Genomic DNA, 14,124 nt, shown 5'->3' with positions numbered 1-14,124 from the left:
TGAAGTCAAGAAGAGTGAGAAGACTTTGGAGACAGCCTGACCTGAAATGTTTGAGGAGAGGTAATGATGCCTCTGAAAAGGAGCTCAAACTGAGAGCGAGAGGGTGAGAGAAAACAAAGAAAAAGAGAAACATATCATTTGAGTTTATTTCTACTGGGACAGAAACCATTTCACATCTCAACAAGCACACACCCACTGACACTATCCTGCCTGTCAGAGGCTGAGGAGTGTTTGTATGTTGGGTCATGTTGACTGAGTGCTGCAGGTGTTATTTACCCATGCCTGTATGGCCCGGTGATACAGCAGGAAAAAAGCACTGATGGGCTGGTTTCAAAGAGCCTTGCCTGCTCTTTCAGCATCAAAAAGTGCACTTAGGAGCCTCTGTAATTTTCATGCCTGTCCTGGGCTCAGGTTGGGTTATATTATGATGAGCAATCGTCTCTCTGGCTCTCTCATCTTCTCTCCAGCTGCTGGTCTCAGCCCCCATCGGTCCGTCTCTGTCCTGCTGTTTGTATCATACACTAAGCACATGTTGCATTAATAACAGACCTCGACCAAAAAACTAAAAGAAAAAGAAACACTATTTCACCTCAAACTTGGGATCCTCGGGGCTGAGACTCAGTTCAAGTCAGAAATTTCTGCAGAAATGCCCCACAATATTCAAGCATCAGAGTGCCAGAAACACAGCCTCCATAATATTTCAGAGTTTCCAAGTTGTCAATACAAATTTGGTTGTTTGAATATCTTTAACCTTAATTTCCAGTTTTACTTTTAAGAGAATGTTTAACACCTTCTGCTTTGATTTCCAAATTTTTATTATCAGACGCCCAGGCTTTCCCTTTGATCACATATTTGCTCATTTTGGAAACTAACTGGGTGTTTCAAAGAAGCAAAGGAGCTCAGCATATGAAACATGTTTGTAGGTTTGTTCAGGCAACCTGAGCTGCACAGATTTCACATGATGCCATAATCACATGACTGCATACCCCCTGATTGGACAGTCTCTTTAAAGGAACAGTGTGTAAATTGCAACATGTAGCACAACAGACTTGGTAAAACTTGAACGAACCATTTGTTTAGTGTCTTCTAACGTTCTGTTATGGAACGGCCCATTTAGCTGCAGCGTTAGCCACATGCTCGGCTGTAAATAATTGGCCAGTTAACTAACAACACCATGAAAGAGGCGTAGGTGAAGGTTACGTCATTATTGAGCGAAACCTCCTGGATAACCTTATCAAACAAAGTCAAACTGCGCATATCTACCACTCATTAACAGCAATAAACCTGGCGAGTGGTAACAGTGTGACTGAGAGAAGGTCAAGAAAAACATTTTTCAGCTGAAGAAAGGGAGATTATATTACAAGAATACACAAACAGCTGTTAGCAGTGAGTCAATCAGGTAAACAAAGAGAAAGAGAAAGTTTGGCGATCTTGAACAGAGTAAATGTGTGGTGAGGTGTTTCCGGTGTTTCTGCATAGTAGAAAACCTCAAAAACAAAATCAGTAACATGAAAGCTGATTTGAGGAACAAGCACTGCAGCAATGCCCCAGTATCTCGATGAATAATTCTTAAAGCAGCTCATAAACTCCAACATTTTAGCACACACATCTTGGAAGGACCTCACCAGTTTGAGACTTGGATTGTCTCCCTTATCTCATCTGCTCACTGAAAAATGTTGTGTCTACTAAATTTTAATTTGCTGTAGTAGTAGGTGTCACTACTTTGTACCAGAACTTAACAAGACTATACACTCCAGTATCCCTGGTTTCTAAAATGCCTCACCACTGCACAGATTCACTACTGAAAACTGTGACCTGGGATGAGGTTTGAGCCCTGACACACAAATAGAAAATTCTTCTGCTGTTACAAACAAATCAGACCACAACACCATGAGCTATCTGACTGAAAGTTATTGGATATCTGAAATGTTACCTGACATCCAGGAACTTGTCTCAGTCAGTTCTTGGTTCCTTGTGGTGCTTTAAGGCCCCGTTTACACAACAACGTTTCATCTGAAAACGCTCTAATGCAGTGAAAAAAAAATCTGGATTTAAAGGAAGATGCTGATGGACAGAAAACGCTGTAGTAAGCATGCCAGGCCTGTAGTTGGCGCTTCAGCTGTCTTGTCAAGAAGCAGCTTTTGGGAGATCTCCACCAAAGTAGATTTGAGCGGATCAACTGGTGTATGATCCAAGAGCAGAAGTGGAGCAATAGATGCACATTTTGTATAAAGACAGTCAGCAGATTCATCAGATTGAGCAGCACAAGCAAAACACAGCAGTTCGCAACAATCGTAGCAACGGTACCGTTGTCCTGTCATATACGCTTGTGCGAAGCAGAGCATGACGCCAGTGTTTCCATTGAAAATGCCGGCTTGCTGTTTACACGGCAACGGTGTCGGCGAGGTTTCAGAAAAATCCCACTCTGTAGGCCGTTTTCAAAAGTTTGCGTTTTAGGTTGGCTAAAACGCAGTTTCCGTGTCAACACGAGGCTGAAACGCAACAAAACTTTTGCGTTTCACCCTAAAATCATTTACGTGTAAACGGCCCCTAAGATGCTACTTCTCTCTGCAGTCTGATCCTCAACAAAATGTTATGCCACGCAGGGAGATTGGTTTGGTTTGAGGTCACAGACATGCTCCAGGTATTTTTTTTTAGCTTCCTTCTCAACCCTAATCATCCTGAGAGTGTATCCAAGCCTTTTGAACTGCCAGTGTTTCATTTCTAGCATCATATTACGACAGTTTGTGTCTCTTTTCATCAAGTTCTTATGCACATGTTGGGTTTTGGAGATATTACTGTTAAAACCTGTTTAATTCTGTTTGGCAGGCCTGTCAGTCCTCTCTGTTTCCCCCCTGCAGCAGAATATGATTCATGGTTGAAGCAGCAGGGTCACCAGCTAAATCAAGCTAAGTGGAGACCCCACTGGATGGCTCTGGGCTGGTCTGGTCTGGTCTTTCAAATCGTTCAGTCAATGGCAATCAGGAACAGCAGGGGGCAGATGATGCATCTCTGGATTTCACCAGGTTATAAAGACACCACACTCACAGTCATGATACGACAGAGACAGGTCTGTACGAGCAGCCTGCTCTTGAAATGTAACCAATGTAGAGGTGCTCTTCTTTTATCTGACAAACTGTCAGAGCATTTGGATGGTTCATGTTGTACTTCCTGATGTTGAATTCTTAATTGGTGATAATAATGTTGTGTTACAGAGAAGTATGACACCATTTCTGCACAAAGTTCCCTTCTTGCTTGTGTAATCTCACATTTTTCTGGACCAAGAGTCCAATTACAGAGCCAATAACAAATTATTTACTTTGTTTACCCCATCTCCGACTTGGTCACGGAGGCATGAAAATGGGGATAGTTAAAGGCGGTAAACAACAACAGTGAATTTCAGACACATTAATTGCTTAATTGCTGAGCGTATTTTATTCAGCATATTAACATAAGCATTTCCTTGGAAGGATAGTGCTAGCATAGCAGAAAATTGGCCTGGGGGGCTTAGGGGAATTAGAAAGGCAGATTGCATGACGTGGTGGAGGGAGAAGTCTAAGCTAGCGGAACCGACATTTGAAGCTTTTTTCCCCCTAATTATGATCCTTCTGTGCATGTTTTAAAGTCGGCTCTCTTTCCCTCGAAACTCTTTCAAAGCTCATTTCATTCACTTGGAAAGGATTTGTCATGTGGAAAATAAGCTTCAGTGTTTGATTTTTTCCTTTTCTTTTTTTATTTCTCGTGTGTGCTGATGAAGACATATCCTTTTTAAATGCATTATTTTTCTGTTAACTTCTTTGGGCTCTCGGAAAGAAGCAGCGTCCTCACAGCACCTGATTTAAATAGCTTTTTATCGAGACACACACACCGACACACACATGACGCATGCCTCGCTTTGCTTTCTCCCCCCTCAGCTTCAATTTCAATATGTAAAATTTGCCTCAGTCTTACTGTGCAGGCAGTAATTCTTGTGTTTTCCGGACATACTTCAATCTTTCTGTTTACTTTTTGTATTTATTTCTCACAGTGGTTCCTCTTCCTTCATTTCCCTCCAAACATTGCCCACCCATCCAGCGTGAAACAAAGAATAAAACCTCCCAAACGAGATCACCCACCATGTAATCTCGCCAAACAAATGACAAACACCCGCTGCTTTAGCGAAACACTGTCCGCAAACGGCTCCCGCTGTCTGTGATAGCAGCATGTGAGCACGACTAAATGCACCACGCTGATGGAAGCCAAAGCATGGTGAGACTCTCTGCTTTCATTTCCATTTTCGTGGAGCTGTTTGCTGACTCCGGAGATGCTTTTATTAATGGGAAATAGACGGTAATGAAATGCTGGAGGAAATACAACTCAGCCTTCTTCTTTTGCTCTTTGCTTGCTCTTCTATCTTTTCATACCTGCTGTGGACACGCACATTATCACACCGTCCTGCAAAGCTCGCCCCCTTGTCCATTCCGGCTCATTGCAATAATAAAGGGCCGTGGAAAAAGCCCCCATCTTTCATTCCCAGGGCTGCATGCCGTCAGCACTTTCACCCAGATATTGTTGGTGGAAAATCAGTGAAAAATTTTCTGTCTGGTCCTGTAAAAGTTGACCTCTGTAGCTTAATCTTGGTGGCAGTCAGAGGCCACAAAAACTGCAGCTGTATTACAAGTGATCCTGACTCCAGACCTAAATCTGCCTGGCTGGAGCTAAAACTGTTTATCTGCATCACCTTTCCACTTTACCTTTCATCCTGTTTCTGTTTTATTTTCATATGTTTGGAGTCATCTTTACTCATCTGAAGGAACAATGGAAATTGTAATGTAAAATGTTGACATTATTCAACATTAACATATTTGTACTCCAGGAGCAGGGATGGCAATAGATTTGTAAAGAACTATTTAAAGCAGTCTTTACATTTGCCCCTTGATACCTGTTGTCACAACTCTGACATACCCTGTCATGTCAGGAGCTGAGATGACCTTTGTATCTCACTAACTCCCACTGATTCATCCTCTACACATACCCAGGATCACATCAAATGCATTATGCTCCAATATATTGGGCAGAGAGTGAAATTATTATAGCTATAGTTATATAAAAAGTTTTTATAACTGTTATATTTGCTTTATTTAAATTCACAATCTCCACTCACTGTAGCATCTGTAGCATCTGTAAGGATGCAAAAACACACACAAACTGTTTTTGCCCATATAGTTGTAAATTAATTCAAGTATTAAGGGGTTTAAACTAAGGACTAAGGGGGCGTTTACACGACAATGGTTTTAGGGTAAAATGCAAACATTTGCTGCGTTTCAGCCTCACGTTTACACAGAAACAGCGTTTCAGCCTACCTAAAATGCAAACTTATGAAGACGGCCTCCAGAGTGGGATTTTTCTGAAACGCTGCAGCCACCGTTGCGGTGTTAACAGTAAGCCAGCGTTTTCAGTGGAAACGCTGACGTCACACTCCGCCTCGCGTGAGCGCATTCAACAGGACAACAGTACCGCTGTTACGATCGTCCCGAACTACTGTGTTGTGCTTGTGCTGCTGAATCTGCTGACTGTCTTTCAACAAAATGTGCATCTGTTGCTCCACTTCTGCATCTAGTATTCTCCAATGCACCAGATGATCGGCTCAACTCTACTTCAGTGGAGATCTCCCAAAAGTGGCCTCTGGACAAGACAGTCATAGCACCGACTACAGGCCTGGCATGCTTACTACGGCGTTTTCAGTCTCTCATCGTTTCGGTGTAAACGCAGATTTTTTTCACTGTGTTTTAGCGTTTTCAGATGAAACGTCCTGTAAAAGGCGCCTAATTGTGGTACAGGAGCTATGATTGAAGAGGCAGACTTACTTAAGATCCTAAATCTGGACTGTGAAGTAAATAAGAGCCATAGAGGGAGGATCTTGGTTGATAGCCCTGTTTCCACCAAGCAGTTCAGTTCAGTTTGTCTCAGTAAAGCACCCATTTTACGCAGACAGATTCCCATATAACTGAGATGAGCCGTCCCACTTTTGGGGACCCTTCCATTGGGGCTCCAGACTAAACCGTTACAATCCCTGAAGGTGGCGCTACAACACTGCAGACTGTTGATTGGTCAAAAGAATTGTCACTTACTGTGGGACAGCAGCTGCTGTATTTCTCAGGGCAGCTTCTCTGAAACAAAACTTGAATTTGTATGAGAGAGCCACATGCCAATCACAAAGAAGCTAGATTTCTGCATGTCTTCCATTGTTGCTCTTTGTTTACTGAGTAGCATTGTTCTTCATTTGATTTTTTAGCGGGGTACACTGTGGGGTGCTGCTATGACATCACACTATTATTTAACTGATACGGCTATAGGCTTCCGGCTTACACACTGCCTACCACGAGGGGGCACAGTTGGCTGTGAAAACACAAACAGGATCAGGCGCAACCGAGCCAACCCATACCAAACTGTACTGATCTAAACCAGACTGTTGAGTGGAAACGGGGCTTATAAGAAGTTTAGAATTTTGCAAAGTATCTATTGGCTTGTCTTTTCTTAAATCAGTAAGTCTTAGAGCAATTGTACTTTTAGCATGTTGTAGCAGTTGAGTTAATGAAATGTACCTTTGACAAGGTGAATACTGTGCTGAGTGCCTATGCTTTTTTCTTTGTTTCTGAGTCATCTGAAGATGCAGGCAGCCATGGTCAGATGTATATACTTTACTCCTGTTTCCTTTTGCTCCTTGTTTTGTTCATGTGTGATCCGATAGATACAGTGATAATGTTGGAGTGAGTTTAATAAACAATGAGCATTTTGTGAAATTCCAGCATTTGTGTGGAAGTGACTTTCTGCCAACTGTCTTCTTCTACTCTCTCACCGAGCCACACAGACTCAAAACCATTACAGTGTGCAGGTTTGTTCAGACCTGATAAATTCATGAAAGCCGTTGCTGCAGGATGAGCTCAGGACCTGAGATGGATTACTGGCTGTTGAAAATCAACCACTGTTCTGCAGTTCTGACAAATCAGAGTCAAGTGTTTGACACAGCTGGATGACAAACCTGTATCAAAATAAGAGTTCCCAAACTTTTTAGATGGTAAAGCCCCAAATATGGTCACAGAGACACCACAGAGACCCCAACTTTACCCTAAGAGTGCCGCAACCAAAAGATTATCTTGTGGTTATTTAATTAAAAAAAAAAAAAAACGCTAGGTGATCATTTGGGCTGCTTTTGATGAAGTCATATAAGTTTAAAGTGATATGTTAGACTGTTTTCTATCTTGCTTGAACTAGTTACAGTAAAAGTCACCAACAGCAAAAAGGGGAAAAAAACTGAAGCTTGAAGCAACTCCTCGACCTTTGGCACTCAAATCCACTGGTCACTGCTGTCGATCATCCAAATCCTTCTCCCACTTTGGGGAGACATCAGACTCCTGCATAGGTACTGTGGGGTCATTCTGCCATTATTATGAGCGCTGTACAGCCTTGAATACCAGCACATGTGCTGTTATCTTGGTAACACTTACTTTTAGAGGTCCGCAAATGTCATCGCACTTAGGTTATAACTAAACAAAGTTTTTTTTTTCAGTTCTTTGAAATTACCCCTGAAATTTCATGAGAATTTGGGGAAAATTAGCACATAACTTCTGGCCAGATTCTGTTTTGCAGTGCGCTTGTCCTCACAGTGTCTATCACAATCAGGTAAGGCCAATTTACAACCCCACTCTTGGTGAATATCACATCTGAAGCCTTCAGTTGTATCATGTAAAACATTATAGGCCTAATCATAAAGGCAAATCATGCATGTGATCTCAATTGTGCATATCAACAAACTGGGTACCAAAGAACTTGGTGAAATTAAATAACAAATAGCGAACTATCAACTGCTTATTGGGAAACTGAATCATTCACTGAACATTTCAAAGGTAATTATCAGAGGAAACAATGAACCTAACTTCTGTATTCAAGAACTAAGCAGCTATTTATCACCTGCTTCTCTGGAAGAAGCAGGAATGTTGGGATACTTCTAAAAACATTTTGTGGTGGGTTGTGCTTTATTTTGAATAAGCTATTTGCTAATCGTTACCTTCTTGCCTTGCAATTTGGAGTAAATTTCAAAGAAACTGGGAAAAAAACCCGTAACCTACCAATTCTGACTTGCGACACTAAATCTGGACATTATTTTAAAGAAGTTATGTGCTAATTTCAAGGAATACGAAAAAACGTTCTCCAATTATTACCTAAGTGTAATGAAATTTGCAGACCTCTAAAGTAAAGTGTTACCGTTATCTTTTATTCAGGGGGGAAGTTGATAACTGATCCCATGATGTCTCTTCTACCACAATAATTTATTTACTAAATCTTCTTCAAGTGGACGTCAGTGTCAGCTGATCAAAACGTGTTAGAGAACAGCATTCAGATGTATTACAGCAGCAACACAAGAGGAGAATCCACATCGTTATATTTTGTAACACTGTTTAACTCATGAGTAAATGTATGCACATAATTTAACAGGCTGCAGAATGCAAATTCAACTCCACCAGGAAACCAGGAGCCATGACACAGTCAGATGTTTTCCTAAAACACGTTTGGTGTCTGTGTCGCCTCTCATCCAACCAAACCTTTCCTGGTTATTAGACAACAACTCGGCAAAAAGGTCATCAGCATACCAAGAGCTCTGATGAGGAACAGCTGTATCGATCATTCAGAGAGCTATCGCTGATAAAAATCTAATGTTGTGACATTTAAGGTTTAACGCCAGAAGGAAAACAACATTTTCAGAGAGACAGCCAAATGACCAGAGCTGGGAGAAACAGAGCACTCAGGGAGTGTTGATTGACATCCAGCCTTTGCTGCGGTGTGGAAGACTTAAGCTGTTAATACGCCTGATAAACCTCCCATGCCATTACAGCTATAGGTGGCGAGAGCCTTGTTAATTGCTGTGTTGACACATGGCTGCTCTAATTTCAGTCTGTGTTCCTTCATATTTTCCTCATCAGGCGTAATTTGCTCACCCTGCTTGGAATATTAACCATCTTCAAACTTCCTCTTCGAGCATTACTGCATATTTAAAACAAGATTATGTGAAATGAAGACGCCAGTTATTCACCCTTTGTACAAACAGCATTAAAGAGACTTATTTTGTGCTTCAGTCAGGGCTTTGAGGAAATCAAACTTATGAATCCCAATTAATGGTGTCATTCACTAGTCACTATGGAGCCAGTCTCAGTCATCAAATATCAAATGTGAAATGATTCGACATTGATTTACTATAAATTGTCACTTCTTTGACGCCAAGTGTCACTGACTGAGCTGAATCTGTTTGTCACCGGAAAAACTCACAAACAGTGTTTTTGCCAGCACGTCCCCTCAAGCTGAAATTATACTTTCATATCTGAATGGCCACAAGGGCCCCATGTGACAGGATTTTCATCATCTGTGTGTGTCAGAGGAGAGTATGTAGAAAGTTTACCCATGTAGAATAAACATAACACACAAGCAGTGATGACACAAACACACACAGATACTGGACTAGTGTGAAGCTGGTGCAGCATGTTGGTGTAGTGGTCCAAACCAGAGCTGGCCCTAACAGATTTGGTGCCCTAGGCAAGATTTCATCTAGTGCCCCTTGTATTCTAGCTCCAATAACAATTTTGACATACTTAAATAAAACTATCATACAGCGCTACATTTTAGTGACTTTATTTGTATGAAAGAAAAACATGCAAATAACAACTTGAATCATATACAAAATAAAAAGACAAAAACAATAAAATATGCGGAACTGTAATACAAAGATCTTTAAATACAAATTGAAGATTTGGAAATATGTATATCACAGGAACCTATAACAAAATACAATAAATAAGAAATCAAGTGAGTCACATATATCAGTCAAGTTAGTAGTAGTGAATATTTTATAATAAAGCAAACAGTTGAAAAACTTAATTCCAGAGCAGCAGGCCAAGTGTGCTTCAAACCATTTATTATAATATTTGTATTTGGAAACAGCAGAATGTTAGCTTACTAAGTGCACAACAATGCTAATAAGAAGCAGGACTCTAACGATACCTGACTCACACAAAAAAAAAAAATTCTATACCTGGTTATTTTATCTACATGTGTAAAAATGTTTGTTTACCTGATTTAAAAGCAGTTAAAATCACTGACGTTAACTTTATTAGAAGTTGGGACTTACACAGTCAAACGTGAATACCAACCAGTAACAAGCTAGCATAACTGTGAGTACAACTTGTAAATAACATTACGCACATACCTCTGTCTTTGTAGCGTTTCTCCTCCTCCTCTCTTCTTCTCTTCAACCCTCGGGCGTACTGTCGGTCAGTATCATTTAAGCAGCAGAAATTGCCTGTCCATCTTGTCCACAAATGAGCAGGTGAGGAGGAGCAGTGTTGATGTTGTGATCATGCGCCCTTCAGGGTCAAGCCGAGTGTAGGAAAATAGAGCCTTTTTGGGGTTACTGTCATGTTTTGGAGGATTCTTTTGTAACATGACTAAATTTGAGTCTGGAAATTATTTTATACAAAAAAGATAGCCATGGGCTGGCCCTGGTCCAAACTGATCAGGTCGGTCAGATTTAGAGATCTGTGGAGCAACAGAATAATATGAGAAAAACTTCTAAGAGGTTTTCCTGTCTGGAAGTAATCACAAACACATTTTTTTAGCCATTTCTAAATTCTGTAGTCACAAGGTATGACCAACTATTAAAGCAACATCCCAGGAGTGAGAAAAATGTATATTCTTGTAATGAAGGAGAATGAAGTTGGACAAAAAACATATAAATGAGAAAAACTCATAAGATCACAATAATCATCTACAAGTCTACAGCTTTAAGTGTCAGGACTCTGGTTAGATTTTGTGAGATAATGAATCTGTATAAATGAGGATCGTCTCTGCACGTTTCCGTGACTACAGTCTGTCCTTGGTTGAAATAACTCTTTGATATATTAACTTCACAAGATGATCCTAGTTTTTTTTTTTTTTTTTTTTTAATTGAGTGCAGGCACATGGCCTACCTGCAAATATCCCAGAATCAGAAATACTTAATCAATCCCAGGGGGAAACTTGGTGTAACTCTTTCTCATCACAAAATGTAAAAGAATAAACAAACGAGAATAGAATTAAATAAATAAGGTAATAATATGTAATGGTAGGCAATAAAGTTAGCAATAAGATCAAGCAATAAATAATTAGTAATTAATAAGTGCCAAACTGTTTACATTGTGAATATGACAAGATGCATTGTGTTTGACAGTTTGCACATTAAAACAGATATGACACAATGCATTGACCAAATTGTGGACAGATTTCACCATCCTGAGCTCAATGAATATGTTCTGGTTAAATAAGTGTGTCCAGGTTGATGTGAAGTGTCTGATTTTAAAGGAAGGAGTTATGAAGTATGATGGTCACAGGCAGGAACGACCTTCTGTACTGTTCTGTGGTGCTGATATAGATTAGAAGAAGCTATAGATTCATAAAAGTCTGAAATCCAGACTTCTTTTTAATTTCAGAAAATTATCATTGCCATATTATGGCCTGTCTGAATATTTCGACTTATTTACAAGCCCCCAGCTCACTCTATTTTATGATTGTTTTCTCTTTTTTAACATAACTTTGACCCCCCCCCCCCCCCCCCCCCCCCCAAAAAAAAAAAAAAAAAAAAAATTAGTTTTATTGTTAAAATCCAACTACTTTTCCTACAATTATCAGTCAGAAATCTGTATCTTAATTACCCCATATCAGCTTGTCATACAATAAATAACAGTCCACATCCACTAAAACAGCACATTCAGTTCACATGGGATGGACACAAGCTACAGTACTGAAGAGCAGTTTTTTGTTCTTCTGCACAATAGATACACTAACAGTTTGTAAAAATACTCAAACAGTATCTGTTTTCCTTACTTTTTATTTGCTTAGAAATATTTTGTGGTTAACATAGCATGTCATCCGTAAAACCAGATTCTGATTTCTTGTATTTTAGATTCAAGAATGACTCAAGCAGAAAAAATCTCTGAGTGTCCACCAGAGGCTAGCACCGAAAACCAAGAAAAGCCTAAATTAAAATGTGTTTTTTTTTTAATTAGCAGGATTTTACATGTGCACAGCTTGGCAAAAGTAAACTTGAGTAAATAAATAAAAAGAGTTCAGGGTGTTCAGCAGTAGTAGACTTTGGATCAACAATCACAGAGGAAGAGAAGCACCTGATTCCTCTTCTGTAAGTAGCTGTGATGGAGCTTTTCAACAGCCATATTGTTTAGGTTAAGATCTTAGATGACAAAAAATAAATACATAAATTTAAAAAAAGCATCACCAGTATTTACTTGAGAGTTACTGTGAACTGTTTTCTCTCAACAGTATCATAACATCTCTCATCCAGACTCCTTCTGCTCTCCCCTGAGTCCTCAGCAAAACAAATACGAAGTGTGAAAAACATACATGGAGCCATACGTACACACAGGCACAGCACCGAGTCAGATGTGTGGGCTGGTTTTTACAAGCAGAGCTAATGTCTGTCTGAACACAGCCTGAAGTATGCTTCATCTAAAGTGCTCACTTGACAAGCGGAGAAAATCTGAACCCCCTCCTCCCACAGCTTTCAAAATCAGAAATGTATCCTACATTTCTGATGAAATTCTGTTTCTTAAACAGGTTTATTTTTAAAACTAGAAGGTTGGTTTAATTTACGGTAAGCACATATCTCAGGCTTGAAGATATAAGGTAGATTGATACAGGCTGTAACAGAAAGTATAAATCCCGAAGCCTTGTAGAAGTGATATCAGCCTTTTCTAACATTATCCAGATAAGAGGTTTAGTTTGCACTCCAGCGACCTGAGCTGAAAATATATGCACTCATGATCCTGCACGGCACTTTTGGTAAAAGTAGCTGTCAAATGGCACCTTTTTAGTCTCACCTGTTAGAGCCATTTCTGCCAAGAACAGAAAGAGGCAAACAGAGCAGAGACAGGACGGACAGATGGAGAGTTTAATCCATAAAGCAGAGGGAGGATTTTACTAATGTCTATGCAGCAACACTCTAGGTTCACTGAGTCACAAACTGTAAAGTGACCGTTCACATGCAGCTGGATCAAACCTCCACAACAGTCCTGAAGGGTTTTTACCTGGCACAACGACTCATGTTGGCATAAATTCATTTAAGCATATTTGCAATCATAGACGCAGATTCTTGCTTCAGGGCCTGAACACCCACAGAGAACCCCGAGCAACAACATGTGCCAATCAGGTAAATGCAGCGGTCATTACATTTTTAGCCTGTGTTGCTGTAAACCTTGTTTTGTAATCCGTCTCCTTAAAACTCCACAATGACTGGTAAGAGTAGTGCTGATTGATCATATAAACCTTGCAGATGTTGATAAGTGGCAGACTGGCATGTCTTGATTTAAGGCAGCAACTTTCAGGACCGCAGACAGCTCTCTTCTTTATGGCTCCAAGTACAGTGTATTGTTCAGCTACCTTATATCTGGAGAGCCAGTTTTTAGATTTCTCATAGCATAAACTGTATTCTCTCTTTCCACTAGAGCCTGTTGCATTGATTAACTAGCACAAAAATAAGAGAAAAAAAAAACTGTTGATGTCATGTGTGAGGTTCGCGGGAGAACTTGACTGTGTGCATGTGTGCATTCATGCCAGTCCCTGCTGTATTGTCTTTGTGCGTGTGCTTTACTAACCTTGTTGGACAGATGTCCTCATTGTGTGGGTATGCAGAGTTATGGAGCACCCTTATAGGGATGAGAAGTGGTCATGATTGAAGTTAATGACAATGATAAGGGGAATTTGAATGTGTGTGTAATTCTACTAACTCAATTTAGGAGTTTACTTTTGTACAGTTAAGGTGCATGTTTCATTTGAAGAGGTGAAGATGAATGAATGAAGAAAAGCGAGGTGTGAGAGTAACAGTTTCTCCGGCAGGTACTGATAAATATGTTTCAGGAATGTGAGTCTCAGTTTGCATGAGACTGAGTACGGCCTGCAGCCAATAAGAAGGGAGACAATGAGAAGAAGACTCCACTGCCTAACGCTGGAAAGAATGCTGTTAGTCTATGGGTGCTAAGATAGAAAGATGGGGTCAGACTTCATGAACTGCCCCAGCACATGATCTCGTCAGGGAAATGAAGCTGC

Source organism: Halichoeres trimaculatus, unplaced genomic scaffold (genome assembly GCF_033239565.1).
Source record: "Halichoeres trimaculatus isolate MK-OKI-2021-1 unplaced genomic scaffold, fHalTri1.1 fHalTri1_scaffold_11, whole genome shotgun sequence".
NCBI classification, from domain to species: domain Eukaryota; kingdom Metazoa; phylum Chordata; class Actinopteri; order Labriformes; family Labridae; genus Halichoeres; species Halichoeres trimaculatus.
The sequence above is the reverse complement of the archived record's forward strand: the minus strand, read 5'-3'. Positions refer to the sequence as shown.